Source organism: Echinops telfairi, unplaced genomic scaffold (genome assembly GCF_000313985.2).
Source record: "Echinops telfairi isolate 266 unplaced genomic scaffold, ASM31398v2 ScPeMD7_22;HRSCAF=79, whole genome shotgun sequence".
NCBI classification, from domain to species: domain Eukaryota; kingdom Metazoa; phylum Chordata; class Mammalia; order Afrosoricida; family Tenrecidae; genus Echinops; species Echinops telfairi.
In genome coordinates, this window is record NW_022103919.1 from 13,140,603 (window position 1) to 13,146,891 (window position 6,289).

Below are 6,289 nucleotides of genomic sequence, written 5' to 3' on the forward strand. Positions count from 1 at the left end.
AATCCAGTGGTCAGGGAATGCTATGCTTAATGGGGAAATGTACATTAAGAATTGTTTTTCAGTAGCTAAGTATGATGATGAAGCCCCGGAGGTACATGGTCATGTTCTTGGACACTCACCAGAGAACCAGAAACGACAAAATGCAATAGGTCCAAGTGTATTCTACAGAGTAGCGATTAGTCAGGATTGCCTCCACAACATCAACATGGGGTTTGCTTGTTTACGTCTGATGATGATTAAGGGCCAAGTAGCCAATTGTGGGTCAGAAAATGCCTATGGTTTGCAGGTCCTTATCAGATATTTAAAGGAATCCTGGTGGTGTATTGGTTACATGTTAGCCCGTGATATGCATGGTCGGCAGTTCAAAACCACCAGCAGCTCCTCGGGAGAGAGACTAGGCTTTCTACTTAGGTAAACAGCTACAGGCTCGGAAACCCACAGGGGGTCGCTACCAGTCAGCATTGACTCTGGACTTGCAGAGTTTGTGTATTTAGACACCCAGGGTGTTTTGGAAAGAGGGTGACACCCTCTTTCAGGACCTACAAGTCTCCTTGAAGAAATGAGAGGTTTATTCTTCATTTTCCTGGCTTCCTTTCTTACTGTGTGAGAGGGTGCTGCCTGCCAGGAAACATTCCCACGGATGCTCACCAAAAGCTGACGATACAACCTCCAAATCCAAACGATACAATAAAGCTTAAACAGAAGCCTCGTGTGCAATAAGCTGCAGATATCTGAGCAGAAAGATGCCCAAGCAAAGCCAAACACTGACCAGGAAACAGGTAGGAAAACTGAGTTTATTCAGGTTGGGAGAAGTTCCTTGGTGGGAACAGATGTTTTCTCATACGAAAGTATATTCTAGTTTTAGCAATATGTATCTACCTGGCAGGGAGGGCTCCCAACAAATTAACCACTCCCCTGTGAGAAAGTTCAATCTATCTCTTTTTAATGTTTTCACTTGTTTCCACCTCCCTGATCCTGCACTTGCTGTAAGCCCAGCAGCTGTGTGCATTTTCCTGGTGCAAAAAACCCACATCACTTTGACTAAAAACAAACAAATGAAAAAATTTCACTACCATTGGACCAATTTCCACTCGTGATTACCCTATAGAGACAGAGTAGAACTTCCCCCATGGGTTCCGGAGACTGGAAGCATTTATAGGATGCTTTTGAACTGCTGACCTTCTGGTTAGCAGCCCAATTCGTAAACCATTATACCACCAAGCATCCTTGCAGCAACTTAAAAAGGGGAAATTTGAAATTCACAGCAGCTTCTTAGCTCTATGTCTCTTTCTTTCACCCTTCCTTGCTCCCTTGGTATCTGTCTTTTTAAAAAAAATCATTTTATTGGGGTACTTGTCTTTGGAATCACTTCTGCTTGTCACCAGCTCTTTTGAAAATGTTGTCTTTTCATCTCGTCCCTCCCTCACCCCACTTTATTCTAAAATCAATTTCCATCTTACTCTGCTCCTGCTTCAGCTGTGGTTCCTCTTGTTCCACTCCCGTAGGATTTCCCCAGCTTCCCAGACAGAATTCCAGGTTCAGAGGCCTCTCCATTCCCTGTTGTTGCTCCGGAAGCTCTGATCCAGCTCCAAACTCCTCCCCACTGTCCAAGGTCCAGCCCTCCAGGATTCCTTTGGGACTGATGCAAGGCTCTAAGGAGCTGCCCCTTTTCCATTGCTGTTCTCAGAGGGAGACTCTGGGGCCAGCAGCGGCTGTGACAGAGGTAGTCCAGCTTCCTGGGATACGCTCAGCTTTCAGGGAGCAACATTCCCTGGCACAGGTGAGCTTTCCAAGTTTCGTTGTAATTGGGCCACGTGGATTTGTGGAGGCTGTTTGTTGATCACCCTGGTAGCTGGCTCTTTACTAACTAACAAGCTCCTCTATCCAAAAGTCCCCTCACACGCACTGGGGAGCTTTTCAAGATGCAGCTGCCGCTCGCATTTTGATCAGTCTGTTTGGGACTTGGAGTTATTGTTGAACAGCTCCCAGAAGGCCTAATGTGCAAACATAGGAGTCCATTAACAAAATCTTCAGAATGCATCGCGATCTATTCTAAGAGCTCAGGGTTCGTTTTGGATCTCTAACAAGGTAGCAGGCAAGCTTCAGGAGCCTTCCACCCTGTCCTCAATTCTCGTTCACCCCAAGACAACAGAAGGCGCCTTTCTGTGCTTGCTCTGGAAGCCACCGGGAGAGCTGGCAGAGTGCATGTGCCTGGTGAATGGCCAAAGAGAGTTGAATGAGAGAAATGAAGACGGCCAGGCCGGCAGCCCCTTTACTGAACTCCGCTGACGAACTGTGAGCCGCTCTGGAGACCCCTGCAAAATAATATGGCTGGGCAATGAACCCCTTCCATGCCCCTTAACTGTCCACTCTACCTTCTGTCTAAGTGTGATCACAGTCCCCTTAGTCACCTTTAGTTTGACACCGTCAGCCTACAGATGGGAAAAGTGAGACCTGGGGCTATCATAACACAACAGACATCCCATAGCTTCATAGACTAGGAGGTAAGGAAAGCCAATTACCTGTCTTGAGGGATCAAAGCTACATGTCTCTGATTCTTGTCAATGTGCAGATCATAGTGTTGGGGCATGCCCCAAAGAAATGGAATTTTATAAGCAAGCAAGCATCGATAAGGGGGAAAAGGTCCCGTGGTGACCCAATGATTTTATGATGGTGCTTGCTCCTATAAAGCCTAACTTTTTGGAACCCATTCAGGGTCAGTCTGTTTTCCTATTTAGGTTACATCCACCTAAAAAACCCTGTAAAGCAATCCTGTTCTATAACACATGGGATCACCTGGAGTTCGAGCCAACACAAAGGCAGCTAATAACAACAGGAGTGAAAAATTGGCAAGCGTCAGTGAAGGAGTGGGTTACCCACTGGATTGCTAACCATGAAGTCAATGGTTCAAATCCATCAGCAGCTGGGAGAAAGATGAGGTGACTCTCACAAAGATTTAATGTTTCAGAAACTCCAAGGGGCAGCTCTACCCTGTCCTAGAAGGTTGCTGTGAACTGGAATCCACTCTAGGGCAGTGCCTTTGGGTTTTCCTCAAAGAAGTGGACAGAGGACTTAATGTCTCTGAGTCGTTCCATAACAGGATAATGTCTGACTTCACAGAGGAGTGGGTTTTAAGCAGCCATGCAGACTTCATGCTTCGTGATGTCTCTGGCATGGGGAGAGTACGTCCCCTAAATGCCAGCATCACTATAACTAGTAGAAGAAGTCTTACAAATTCAGCACCACGGAGCCCTGCCTTTATAATCTAAACAGGCAGCAGGGAGATTGAGCAAATTATGCCTGTTTTTTTGATTAAGGACTCAGTTGATTTTTATTTAAAAACATTTTTCAACTTAAATGTTTAATGAGGTCTTTGGGATACTTGTGCAAAAAAGCTAACCTCCCATTTTAACTCCAAAGTTCACTCCTTAGAAAATAATACTAGCCAAACATGTTATCTTTGACTTTAAAAGTGAAACTAATAGATCAACAGGCAACTAAACTTTTGCTAGCTGAGGCAGCCTGGGAGCTGTTTATGCTGAATAAGCGCTTTAAGATAAACATTCCTTTGACCCTTGGTACTTTTTACAGTACAACATATGTGTAGCAGCTTTTATCTCTTTTGATCTGGAAAAATATGTTATCGATGTAAGAATGCTTTTTAATATATGAAGGTATATTTAAAAAATTGTTTCCTCAAACACCAAAGAAGTATTTACGTGGAGCAATGAGTTATACTACCCACCACTATTACTTCTGTGAGTAATCTGAGAAATATGAGTCCTTAGGTTATTTTTTTCTTTTAAAAGAGAAAGTGTTTTCAGTTTCTTATTGTTAACTTCAGTTAAACCAGCTGCTGGCGCATGGCGACCCCATGCACACAGAACCGGATCAGTCTGGTTGATAGGACTTTGAATGGCAGGACTTTGGGAGAAGTCTCAGTGTGGACGTTTTGTGAAATTGATTCCACATCACAGTAGCATGCCGTCCTCCCTGGTAGATACATGGTGCTTGTGTGTGAAGGCTCCTCCCTGGGAGAGGAGAATTGTACCACTGAACCACCCGCTAAGAAAAATGTGCTGCATGCATAGGAGGCTCTGTTTCTATTTTGTTTTATTTTAGTTAAGAGTCTCCTGGTTTCAAATAACAGAAAGGAATTCTAGGTAGCCTAACTAGGAAAGTAGAATTCAAACTCAGGACCAGAAGGCTACAAGGTCGTAAGAAGATACTAGAATTGGTGAATGAGCAGTCATGGTCTTGAATTTCTGTCCTTGTCTGCTTCATTTGTCTTTTTCGATATGCTTTCATTGTTTCTCAGGTTGACCTAGAGAGTAAAGCCATCCCCAAAACATATCTTCAAAATCTATAGATTAAACATTAAACTACCCATCAAAAGAGAGAACCTTTCATATTTCCTGTTCTATGTTTCTCTGAAAGATTCCTCTCTGGCTGGTAGCACGTCCTGGTCCCTGTCTCCTGCTTCCAGACGGCAAGGTCATGAAGCAGAACCATCGCTTCCGAAGGTTATTACCTTCTTCCTTGGAAATTAAATTCACGCAAATGAAAGATGGTTCTGCATGTTACTCAACAAGTGTGTTTGCATGAAGCGAAAGATGTTTACACTCCAGGGCCCCTTCCGTCATGGGCTCACTCCGTGATCTGAGGGTACCCTAAACAGTGCAGCCACAAGAGCATTTTCTATGACACATTTTTAACTTCTTCACTTTTCAGAAAAAATAAACAAAAAAAGATATTTCCACTGCCACCAAGTTAATACCAACTTATAATAACCCTGTATAGGCTTTCCAAGACTGTAACCTTTTATGGGAACAGATATCTTGGATTTGTCCTAAAAATCAGCTGGTGATTTTTTACTATAAACCTTGCCATTACTGCCCAATCTCTAACCCAGAATTCCATCAGGGCCCCTTTGGACCCTTCAAATTATACAAGCTTAAATATATTCCATAGAGCCTAGATCTGACCCTTTGATATATATGTTTATTTCTCATGATCCCAGAACAGAATTAGGATGTGTTGTTTTATATTAAATGCAGTACATTTGGATCAATAACAAAAATAATTTGGTTAACTAAAAGTCTTTCATTTATTTGTGGTTGTAATTTTTAGCTGTATGTTTGTTTTGTACTTTGTTTATCTTTCCTACCAGAGCACACATTCCAAATATGCAAAAGCTTTTTGTAGCTTGTTCACACAGAAAATACAGAAAACAGGATGCCATTTACATTACTGACGGAGCCCCAATGGGGTAGAGGTTGGACTGCTAACTTCAAGATCAGCAGTTCAAAACCACAAGCCACTCTGCAGGAGAAAGATGGGGCTTTCTAGTCTCCTAAAGAGTTAATCCATAAAAATAGAGGTATTGGCCTATGTAGATATATGCATAAAGCAATGCTGCTCACCCCCCTACCCCACCCCCACCCCGACATGATCCCTGAAGACAAAATGGATGCATAAGCAGATATGGTGAGGACAGAAAGTGGTTCCTGGCTATTAAAAGATATAGCATCTGGGGTCTTAAAGGTTTAAAGTTAAACAAGTGGCCATCCAACAGTGAAGCAACAAGCCCACGTGGAAGAAGCACGCCAGCTGGTGCGATCATGAGGTTTCATCGGGACCAGGCAACAGGCATCAGAAGATTCATAACAAGCAAACAAAAAACAAAAATGCATTGGTGAAAATGAGGGAGGTTGGAGTTGAGACCCAAAGCCCATCTGTGGACAATGGAGGAGCCCCCCACAGAGGGGTCACAGGGAGTCAATCAGGGTGCGGCAGAACACCTATGGATCACACAAGATAACTCTGATCTTTGGAGGCCTCATTACTCCCCACTTTCAAGACCCCAGTGCTGCTTCCCACTCTGGACTGGATGGGAGCATGTACATAGGTATAGGCAAGAGATAAAGCTCACGACACATGGAACCCAGGAACCGGAATGGGAATAGGGACACCAAAAGGGTAGGGGGCAGGGGGGAGAGGTTAGGAGGAAGGGGGGCACCAATCACAATGATTGGCACATAACCACACATCCCCATCCAGGGGGAAGAACAACAGAGACCAGAGGAGAAGGGAGACGATTGTCAGTGTGAGATAGGAAAATAATAACATTCTATAATCTATCAAGGGGCCATGAGGGTTGGGGAGGGGGAAGCAAAGAGAGCTGATCTTGTGGATTTTTTTTTTTTTTTTGAATTTTTTTTTTTTTAAACATTTTATTAGGGGCTCATACAACTGTTATCCCAATCCATACACACTTCAATTGTGTAAA

At 43.6% G+C, this 6,289-nt stretch overlaps 1 protein-coding gene across 2 annotated transcripts in view; it reads left to right on the forward strand.

Annotated features, from left to right (window-relative positions):
* Positions 1–1,656: 1,656 nt before the first annotated feature.
* LOC101642611 (cytochrome P450 1A4-like) overlaps positions 1,657–6,289 on the forward strand; it is a 23,078-nt gene continuing 18,445 nt past the window's right edge. The window contains exon 1 of one of the 2 annotated variants that reach the window (XM_045288576.1): positions 1,657–1,780. The gene's annotated coding sequence lies outside the window, so the exon portion shown is untranslated. The remainder of the gene's footprint in view (positions 1,781–6,289) is intronic. The other variant, XM_004713831.2, reaches the window with a different exon arrangement.